The sequence below is a fragment of the Rhipicephalus sanguineus genome, chromosome 9, assembly GCF_013339695.2.
Source record: "Rhipicephalus sanguineus isolate Rsan-2018 chromosome 9, BIME_Rsan_1.4, whole genome shotgun sequence".
Classification (NCBI taxonomy): domain Eukaryota; kingdom Metazoa; phylum Arthropoda; class Arachnida; order Ixodida; family Ixodidae; genus Rhipicephalus; species Rhipicephalus sanguineus.
Window position 1 is genome coordinate 106,468,318 of NC_051184.2, and position 11,874 is coordinate 106,480,191.

The following is an 11,874-nucleotide window of genomic DNA, read 5'->3' on the forward strand; positions in this document are numbered from 1 at the left end:
CTGAAAAAGTTCGACCTCAAAGTCTTCCGTCATTGCTCATGTTACTGTGCAGATCACGTCTGCATATTTCTTCAAGCTTATGGGTAACCGTTGCATAAATCACTGTGGTTAAACATGGTTAATCAGTCTTGAGATCCTTTATATGCAATTTCAAAATGTGAAAAATTTATCTGCGGGAAATTGTGCTGTTCATATCTCTTTTGCAAAAGAAATGACACGAAAAGCTTTACCATAGATTTTTTGTGCTTACGTTCTTCTACCTTCTGGGCGTAAATGTTTGTTCCTTTAGCGCACACCCGCGTTTCTGTTCTTTGCAAACAAGTTTTTAAAGGCGAAAAGCTTAGATGCATCATCAAACGCAACAATGGATCGTCAGCGTCCCGCGGAGTCAGCATGATGTCACGGGACACCATTATGTAATGACGGCATCATCATCGGTATCAGACAGTCATGATGGCGTCACCATGTTACGTCATGATGACGTCATAGACACCTAAACTTGTGACGTCATAATGACTTCAATATGACGTCATCGCATGACATCGTAGCTTTGTGAAAGTTGGGCCGATCCCGGAGCCATTGCAAAACAAGGTGAGGTGCAGAAATCATGCAGGGCCTCCGATACTGGCATAAGTAGCTCTTCTGGACACCGGTGGTTTAGTTCGCGTAAATGGCACCGCGTGCCCTACGGACCTTTAAGAATTCAAAAGTCCCGCGATGACGTACGCAGTGACGCGGCACTAAATAAAAGAGAACCAAAAAGAAACAGTACACACGCCCTGAGAATGTCACTTCACCTCAGTACGCAGAAAGGAGAGCGCTGTGTGTCGGCGTTATCTCAAAGTCGACGAATGGCTGCGAATTGACATTTTTTCTAGACATATACTGCGCCAGACAGTTCGCAGCATTCCGCACAAGATGTCTGGCCGTGATAACTGCACCTGCGATGCATCCAGTGAAATGTTTTTATTCGGGGTTATTTCTTGGTTTCTACGCTGCCGTAGCGGTGGGATATTGCAGCAGCCTGCTGCTTCCCGAGTTTTTTTGCAGAGCCGGCGTGAAGCATAGCGTGCTGGCACGAACAAGATACTTTTGTGGCAGGGGCGTAGTCAGAAATTTTTTTCGGGGGAGGGGGTTCAACCATACTTTATGTATGTTCGTGCGTGCGTTTGTATGTGTGCGTGTATATATACGCAAGCAAAACTGAAAAATTTCGGGGGGGGGGGTTGAACCCCCCAACCCCCCCCCCCTAGGCTACGCCCCTGTTTTGTGGTATATGTTAGCAGGGTTGGTTGGGAATACAACTAAGGTGTTTGTATAATGCATTACCTCAGATGGGAAATAAATAAATAAATAACGCTAGAAATGTATGCACAAAACCGGCTTGCTAATACTGATGCTACTGCATGCACTATTGTCAAACGCTTTTCCATTTCCAGTATTTAGCGCTTTTGGGACAAGGAGGAACATTGTAGCCACTTGTATGACGACCATCGCATTTCATGGCACAAAGAGGACCAAATGGGCACAATGCGGACTTTTAGATCTCGAGATGACCGGGGCAGTACTTGCTGGCTGACCACTGTGGGGTGAACTTTTAATGTTCGCAATGAATCATGAAATATCAGTGCGCCTTTGTAATTGTATTGCGCAATGACATCTCAATACTTTTTGAGTTTACACTCTGCCTTTTTACAAAGTCCGTAGACAGGAATAGAGTAGCTTATACTACCTGGGATACTTCGCATTTATTCCTGAGAAAAGAACCTGACTTAGCTTGTGTTATTAAGCATTTGGCCCGAAGCCCGCGGCGGTCGTATTTCGGTGGAGGCAAGTTACTAGAGGCCCGTGGGCTCAGATTTAGGTCCACATTAAAGAAACCGAGGTAGTCAAAATTTCCGGAGCCCTCTACGACAGCATCTTTCAGAATCATAGCATGGTTTTGCGACGTATAACCCTAACAATTATTATTATTATTCTGTTATTGTTTATTCACGGGAAGCCAACGTTCGTGTCTTAGTAACTTTCAGTTTTACTATTTCAATCTTGAAGTCTGCCAAGAATGCCCAATTTTTCTAGGAATTCTGAAAGCTAATTTAACGAATAACTAGGGAACTAACACAGTTATTCTCATCCTGTTCGATTAGTTCGATAACATCTTTCTTTAATCCATTATAGACGCGTTTGTTTATCAACGTGAAAAGTTGTGCGAGTTGGCGATGCATGTTGCACCATGGCACAGCTACTGAGACAAGGACGAAAATAAGCAAAACAGGCCAACGAATGGTCTCACGAAGACAGAATGATATATATTAACAGAGCACTGGTCGAGTGCGAGTAATATTAATTATTTCAGGCGTTTTTACGGACCAAACCTACGACATGATTACCCGGCACGCCGTAATGGAGGGCTTCACAGATTTCGACCAAGTGAAGTTCTTTAACTCGCACCGAAGTATAATTACTCCGGCCTTTAGGAATTCGCCTTCATAAAAATACAACCGCAACGGCCAGGATCAAATCCACGACTTCGGGTTAGCAGTCGAGCACCATAACCACTGTGGCACCGGCAGCTGACAACGAGATAATAATAATATCTGGGGTTTAACGTCCCAAAACCACGATATGATTATGAGAGACGCCGTAGTGGAGGGCTCCGGAAATTTCGACCACCTGGGGTTCTTTGACGTGCACCTAAATCTAAGTACACGGGCCTCAAACATTTTCGCCTCCATCGAAAATGCAGCCGCCGCGGCCGGGATTCGATCCCGCGACCTTCGGGTCAGCAGTCGAGCGCCATAACCACTAGACCACCGTGGCGGGGCGGCTGACAACGAGAAATGGCTTGGCTTCACTTGTTGACGATGACGATTATCATCATGATGTTCCTTGGGTGCTTCTCATCTACCCTCAGAAGGCGATTGGCGAAGAGTCGAGTGGAACAGAAGAGCTTAAAAATCTCAATTGCTTCTAGAGATTCTGAAGTCAATTTGAATGAACTATTGTTCTTAATGAATATAAGTATGATAGGTCAACCATTTTTAAATAAACATCAAACAACACGTGAGAAAAAAAGGAAACAATCATTTGGCCGAGGACCACAAGCTAAATAAATTTGGCACATCTCATGCATACTGGGAATCGATTTCATGTGAAGCAGTCGCGGAGTACTAATCTAAGCAAGATATTATGCTTTGAGCTAATCTTTACCAAATGGATCGACGCCACTGCGTAAATTGAGTAGTGCGTATATCGTGGGCTTACCAGGCACACCGAGTGCACTTGCGTGCGCAGGGTGGCTCATCGTCCCACGTGGCGCCGGCAACCACGTCAGCCGAGATATCAGTTTTATGGCGACGAAGTGCGCACTACGATGCGATGTTGTGCAAATCATGAGTGATACACTGTAAACCCAGTAACCTATAAGTATACCTATAAACTCGAGTAACTTATCAACTAGTGGTTCGATCGCTCGAACTTTTAATGTTTTCAATATTTTGTTAAGGCTACACAGTCGAAATAGAACGCGAATGGACGTGTTTATCAGTTACTTCTCACTGCTGCCGGCATGTTACCTCTCTATGTAACCCACAGATTTTCTGGTAACCTTGAACCGAGATTCCAAGGATACCTAAGTAATGGAGTGGAAGTTCACAATTTAAACTTGAGCAAAGCGCAGGATAAGGTGGCTGCGTGGCCGCATGGTCAGTGCGCTTGATAAACACGTGCATGGCTGCCCAGTCACAGATTACACCTCCAGGTATCTCCCTCATTGAGCCAGCAGGTACTTATATCGGGACTATACCGGGTGTTTCAGCTAAAAAGCACCAAATATTAAAAAATTAAACAGAGGCGCTACGCGTTTACAATTAGCGCAGTATAGCTCTGAGCCATATAGAGCACGTCAAAATATTTTTTCAATCCGCCAAGCTCGGCAATTACCAAAGATTGCTGAACTTTTCAAATAGCAACTCTAGAAAGAAGTTTTCAATACAAAAGTTGTAGCGCTTGTTCAGGAACATCGAATGTTTCTATCAATGTTAAGATAACTACCCTGCCTAATTTTTTTCCGGCATTTCTTTAAAGCGCGCGAATTTCAAAAAAATACCACGTGACTGCTGTCACACGCGCGGCGCTTTTAGTGCCCTCAAATGTAAGTTAAACGAATTATCAAAGGCTGCTTCGCGCACGCAGATCGATGGAACAGGTTATCGGTGACTGCGATGGACGCTAAGCGACAAAATGAGTATACCGTTTCAGCAACAACAACAGAAAAATTCTTCCACGAAAACCGGCTGCCACGGTGCAAATGCTACATGAGACCGTAGGCAGCACTTGATGCAGCGTAGGCATTTCTTCTTTTTTTTCGCACCAATCCAGGAACGCATCGGAAGGGGCGAGGGTGACAGCGTGATGAAAGACCAAAATAAAAGATTCACGCACACGTGGCTGCCCCTCTTTTGTAGATTATTTATTTTTTTAGACGGTACGCCCCTATCATCATCTAGCGTCCATCGCAGTCACTGGTAGCCTGCTCAATCGACCTTCTTGCGCGGAGCAGCCTTTGATAATTCGTTCAACTTGCATTTGAGGGCGCTAAAAGCCCCGCGCGTTAGGCGGCAGTCACGTGGTATTTTTTTATATATCGCGCACTTTAAAGAAAGGCCGCAAAAAAATTAAGCAGGAAACTTATCTCAGCAGAGCTTGAAAATTTCGATGTTTCTCAACAAGCGCTACAACTTTTGTATTGAAAATTTTTCTCTAGAGTTACTATTTGAAAAGTTCATTAAGTAATCTTTGTTAATTTACGAGCTTTGTGGATTGGAAACCATATTCTGACGTGATCTATATGGCCCAGAACAATACTGCGCTAATTGGAGACGCGTAGCACCTATGTTTAATATTTTTAATACATGGTGATTTTTAGCTGAAACACCCTGCATACCGCAGAAAAATGTTCTGTATGCCTAATGACAATATTTGCTGGGCGAGGAATCACTGACTCTACAAAATGAGAGCTATACCTCTTTTTCCTGCGGCATCGTATTTGCTGCCTACACACATTTCGGTCCCTTGTAGAATTTATAATTGCCACATAAGTCGATACATGCTACCGCAGCAACATAAGAAAGATTGCAGGTAGTTTTGTTGGTGCTTGTTCTTATCCCCACATTCACAGCCGGGAAACGGCTTTCACATTATTTGGTTCTTTGAGAAAACTAAAGCTTCTTTGGCACTTTGGCTTCTTCCTGTGCCGAAAAAGCAAGCATCATTAGTATTTTGTTTTACCTGCTGTGAACCTAGGACTCTCTTTGCTATCTTTAATAAGTGTGTGTGTATCCATGGCGCGAGCTCGATCCCAACGACTATAATATACCAAATGTTCCTTGCAGGCGCAATGCGATGTTTCCTAAAAGAGAGAAGGAGAAGGAGAGAAAGGAAAAGCAGGGATGTTAACCAGTCTAGAAGGACCGGTATGCTACCCTACACTGGGGGAAGGGATGGGGGATATATAAAGATAGAGAGAGAGAAGGAGAGCACGCACGCACAAAAAGTCACACACATCTCACGGTCATCATAACGACGTTAGTCTATAACCGACGGTGCAGGTCTGATGCTTTCAAGAAGTTGAGCACTGCCTTCGTCGCCTTCAGCCGCGATGACCTATCAGGACGACGTTCCAGAATGGTTTCTGCCGCCATCGGTCTGGGATCTATGCGAGCAAGAGCGACTGCGAGGGATTTTCTCTGCGCATTGTAGCGAGGACAGGCGCAGAAGATGTGCTGTAGTGTCTCCTCGCTACCACAGTTGTCACAAAACGGGTTGTCAGCCATTTGGATTCGAAAGGAGAATGACTTTGTGAAAGCCACTCTTAGCCATAAACGGCAAAGCAGAGTGGCATCATTTCGGCGTAGTCCCGTAGGTGTCTGAAGACGCAGATTGGTCGGGCAGTGGCGGTGGTGGTTGTGCAGTCTGCTTGCTGTATTATAAGTGGAGGAAGTTGAACCTAGCGCGGGAAAACGTTGGCGGGAAACGCCATGCCGCGCACAATACGCGCGGAGAAGCGGGCGTAAGGCGGGGCTGCTCGTGAGCACGCAATAAAAGAAAGAAGAAGTGTTCAACCAGGGCAACACGGGTGTCGGTCTCTTCTCTGTCGCTACATTATTGGTGCCGAAACCCGGGAGAAGGCCGACATCCTACGTACCGTACCGAGGATGGACAAGCTACGTAGGCATCGAGGCGCCCTTCGCGGTGCCACTACCCGACTCCTGTCCGAGGCCACCGATCCTCCTGCAAGGCACAGTACCGTCTTCCGCCGACTTGCAGGAACTCATCGACGGGCTTCGCGACAGACACAGCTCTTGCCGAACTGGACAAGCAGATCGCCGAGGCCCTTGACGATGAACGCGCGTGCAGCGGTTGGTTCTACCGTCACCGAAACCAACCAGCCGAGGCATGCGGTTACAACTGACGGAGCCAGCAGCTCCATGGGAGCTGCCCATTCGGAGGCCATCAGTCAAGACCTCGCCGATCCCACTAGAACACGAGCACCGGGTTTGCGAGTCGCCTTGCCGAAATTTCAAGTGCCCGTCTTCAGCGGCGAGAACCGTGAGTGGCAGGGGTTCTGGGAGCACTACGAGGCGACCATTCACACGCACCCCGATCTCACCGGTATCGAGAAGTTCAAGTACTTGAAGACGTACTTGGCCGGCGCTGCGAAGCGGGCCATTGAAGGAATAAGCCTTACAGAAGCGAACTACAACATCGCGGTCAAGGTGCTCACCGAAAGGTTCGGGCGAAAGGATCTTCTCATCGACGACCACATCGACAGCCTCCTTGCCGTCGAACCAGTCGAGACATCGTCGCAAATAGCAAGGCTGCGTGACCTGTACGAGCAAATACAGTTCAGGACCGGCTGTTTGGAAAGTCTTGGCATGCCGTCTTCAGAGTACGCGGTTGTTTTGCACCGGGTGCTGATGCGCTCATTGCCAGAGGACCTGGCGATCCAGTACCGAAAGCGCACTAAGACCGGCGCAGACGCCGCTGACTCTGCAGTCCAATCGAGAGACGAGCACGTCAAGGCAATCTTGAAGTTCCTTCAAGTGGAAGTCGAAAGTAGAGAGAGTCGAGCGTCACGCGAGAAGGCCACTTCAGGGAGACCGTCGACGAACCGCACGGCTGCGGACACCTCACCACCGCCACATCTACCGTCCGCTCTAGCCCTGACAGCACGGTCATCATCGCCAGGTGCCACTTCAAGGCTTGCACAGACAATATATCCCCTCTGCGGCATCTCAGGCCACTTGACGCGTGATTGCCGGGCCGCGCTATCCGCAGAAGAAAAGCACCAGCGTCTTCCCAGCAATAGCTGCTGCTTGAGGTGCGGGAAGCAAGGGCACATTACTCGCAGTTGCCGAACCGCAGCCTGGCTTAAGTGCGACCGATGCTCAGGACGCCATATTTCCGCTCTGTGCGACATTTGGGGCCGACGAGGGTCCGACAGTCCACAACCGACTGGAGCTGAAAACCGAGAGGCGGCCACACAGCGAGAAAAGCACGTAACAAGGGCTCCTGCAAGCAGCACGCGTTCGTCGTCGGTGTTGCTACAAACAGCCACAGTGTGGGCATCCGGAACCCGTGGCTGTGTGCCAGTGCGACTGCTGCTTGACGCCGGCAGCCAACGAACGTTCATCCGAAAAGACTTGTCGCAGCAGCTTTGCCTGTCTTCCACTGGATATGAAGAGATGGATGTCTACACATTCGGCGGGTCAAAACACCCACGACATTACCAGTGCCGAAGGGTGAACGTCACGCTCTGTGGACGTATTGAGCCGATCGTCGTCGATGTTGAAGCTCTGGAGTTGCCAGAGGTCTGCACCGTAAAGGGTCCAGCTTTAGAGCCAAACGTTATCAATATGATGCGTGACCGCAATCTGCTCTTTGCTGATGAACCTCAAGGGTACCAATCTCAAGACTCTACGATAAGCGTTTTGATCGCTTCAGACCACTAGTGGAGGGTAGTGACCGGGCGGGTCGAGCGCTTCACCGACAATCTGTGTGCAGTTGAGACCATATTTGGCTGGATCGTTCAAGGAAGGAATGTGCGCTAACGCCTATTTTCCTTCATCACGGCGAAACATCAGTGCAACCGCCTTGTTCCTGGCTTGTTTCGACGACTGGCGCACTGAAGTCCGATCTGGAGACCCATCATAGATGTGGCGCTTGGACGCTATCGGTATAACTGACGGACAAGAAGACGACGTCAGCAAGCACCCAGCGCTCGTCCACTTTCGTAGCGCAGTACACAAGAACGCAGGACACTACGTAATAGCGCTCATGATCAAGACGCAAGGTCTCACGTCTTGTAGTGACTGAAGTGTGGCTGAAACCAGACTCAAGCGTCAGCTTCAGCGGTTCGAACATGACCCAGAAGTTCTGAAGGAGTACCATGCCACTACCAGCGAGTGCTTTGATGAAGGCCATGCAGAGCGATTAGTGCCGTCTGCACCCCTTGGACAGAACGTCTACTACCTGCCTCATCATGCGGTAGTCCGACGTGAGGCTGTGCCTACAAAGGTCCGCGCCGTGTTCGATGCCTCATCCCACGAATACGGTGAACCGTCTTTGGACGACATGCTCGATAAAGGCATCGATTGGGAGGAGCCTCTACCACCTGACGTCCAGGACTTGTGGAAGAAGACGGCATCGGAACATCCTCAGCTTTCTGGCCTTCGCATTCCACGTTGCCTCTCACTGACATCTCAAGATCAGGGAGGCCTGTCAGTAGATGACCACCCTGTAACGCAACTCTGCGCGGAACCCGAAGAAGCACGGGCGCTGACACGATCGCACCTCCCAACCAGCAAGCACGTCGAGGGGCTACCAGCAAGAAATTGCGACTGTTGGCATGGTTCCATCATGCAGGACTCGCGAGGGCGTGTGAAACACAAGGAGCTTTTCCGACTGTGGAAACAAAGAAAGAAGGCTTGCGCCTCGAGCGCTCCGATCGCTGCGAGTCATCGTCTTCGTCGCGACTGCGCGTTTGTGTGTTCGTCAATGTCAATGACGACAGCGTGTCAGCGCTGTAGTGAGAATTCGTCAGAGTGATCGAGGCGTTTCCAGGCAGGGACGGCATCAAGAGGTATTTCGAACACGCCCACCCAAACCACCGGCATGTCCGGCGCACTGCTAGTCCGCTGTACCTCTCGCAAGCAAACGACCACAGCGCGGCCCCGGGAGGATGTTGAACCTACCGCGGGAAAACGTTGGCGGGAAACGCCATGCCGCGCACAATACGCGCGAAGAAGCGGGCCTAAGGCGGGGCTGCTCGTGAGCACGCAATAAAAGAAAGAAGAAGTGTTCAACCAGTGCAACACGGGTGTCGGCCTCTTCTCTGTCGCTACTGAAGTCATTTCTTGTGCAGCCACTCGAAGTTGGCTAGCAGCATCGGTCCTTGATAGGGGTATCGTCTCGATCCTGTCACCTTGAAGAGCTGATCGAGCAGCATTGTCGGCGTGTTCATTGCCTATCAGGCCGCAGTGACTTGGCAGCCACTGAAATGTCACGTGGTGTTTCCTAAAAAGCTCCCAAGACACTAAGTGCGGTCCCAAAGGAAGACACATTGATTAGCATTTTCAGGAAACAGTCCTTAGCCAACGAGGAAATTTTGGAAAAAAAACGAAATGAAATGATCTATCCGCTTGGCACGTCTCCCATTATTATATGTGTATACATCTATACGGTACAACTAAATATCTCACGAACTGAAATGAACTGAAATGAATAAAAAACATCAGCAGCACAAGATCATTTTCTATATTGTACAATAAATCGGCTAGCCCAATGCGTCAATTCTCGTCGCCAACGCGGCCTTGCTGCATTGAAAAACAGCACACAGCCGCTCCGCTGCTGCGGGCCCAGCTAGACTGATGAAAGTCCCAATAGTGTGAAGTGGAAGCAAGCGATACTTTAGCGCCCTGCCAGCAATAAAGAATAGCTTTTTTCTGGTCCCTGCCGGCGGCAAGTTATCTTGTCGTCCACTTTACTTTCTTCACGTTTATACCTTAATTGTTACACATAACACCCCCTATAATTTCCTTGGCATTATTGTCTGTTAGTTCTCATTATTGTTGTGTCTAACAAAGAAAAAAGCCCTTAAAAGTCATCCTCTTTCCTTTTTTCAGTGTAGTAACACTGGTTCCAAGAGCACACTTTGTCCACAAGGTTGTGTTTTAGCCTAACTCACAATCGCCGTGTCGTTTTCAAGCCGGATCGCAAAGTCCGAATTCTGCTTCAGGGCAGAAGCAACGGCCATGTCATCTCTTCGCGCATCCTTATAGCTGCAGCTTTGCGTATTGGGAACGGGTTGCAAAAATGGCGTCGTGAGCGGTGCGTTGCATGGGTGCGTTGTGTAGATTGTTCGTGTTTCCTGGATGGTTAGCGCACAAGTTTGTGCCGTTCGGGTTGCGTGCGCGTCCGATCACAGCAGTGACGAACCGGGATTTGTTCGAAGCAGCGCACGGCCGCTGCAAGGATGCATTTTGAGACTGTGAACGCTACTTTGTTCTCAGTTCAACAAACATGCGGTGCGACTACTCAGGCAATTGCCTCGGACTGCATGGAAGAATACACGAACTTGGTAAGTGTTTTTCCCTTGTTCTGGTTTGTGCTTTGTATAGACGGACGTCTTTTACTGCGAAAGCACTCTGTACTCTACCTATCGAAATTTTGCTGACATCAGGAAAGGAATGTCCTCAGCTGAACTCAGTAGAGATATTAGTCACCGGTGGCCCTCGGCTCTTCGGCGTTTCTAGACGTGTGCCTGGACCACTCGGACTTAGCGTTCTTCGTCAGTTTCGGCAGCGCGCCTGCAGCGCTTTGATGTAACGATCTTTGACGTAACAACCGCGTTTGCCGTTGTTCATGAGTCACGAACGTGCTTTTGCATAATGCTACGTTGTTTGGTGGAGCCAAATCGCCTATCATTTTCTTTTCTCTCGCAATTTTCCCTCTCCATCACTTGAATGTCCCGAGGCTTGTCAGCGTACTATCAGTGCCAGTGTTCGTGCGTGAGTGAATGACGTGCGCTTTAGTGGGGAAGTGTTTAATATACTGAAACTCGGGCTCCCTCGCTGGTGTCTGCAAGGTGAACGTCGCCATTCTTCATTGTCTTTTGCAACAACAGTGCTTCAGGTGGCCCTGATACACAAACGTGACAACTGATTAAACCACGCAACTACTGCTTTCGAGAAAAGATGTCAATTAGGCTGCAGCTTACCTTTCACTAGGGGAGAGGGAAGTGGCAAACAAAAATTGCAGCATATCCCACGCACTGGCTGAATCGTTGTTACGCAAAGCAGGCAAAGGGAAGGTGGCTATGCCGCATTTTTACATTCAGCCGAACGTTAATAGGCGGAGGGGTGCGTTGACACAACATGACAACTGCGTAGCAGCATCAGTGGCACGTAATATCTTGCGATCACTCAAAGACACTGTTCGTCCAAGACGACTCACAGGGATGGCACCGTCATAGGGAAACTCGGTCAGTCGCTGTTGTGCACGGGCTTTGGTTTGCAGCTAAAAAGTGCAGGCCTCAATGCAGGACTGTCCAGCCCTGTAACGATGTAAATGATCGTGTAATTTGGCAGCAACGTTTCAGACTAGAGGCGCCAACCTTTCTAGATGCGTTGTCCTTGCAATAATGTAAGAAATCTCAAGCGGCGAGCGCCAGAGCGCTACTTGCATTGTCGAACTTCGGCGCTCTGCACCAGAGAAAGCTGCGAACTCGAATTTGTCGGTTACATACATTTTTCTTGGCTTGCCCTCTTCCCGCCCGCTCTTTAGACGCTCTTTAGATGCGCACCGCATTTCACT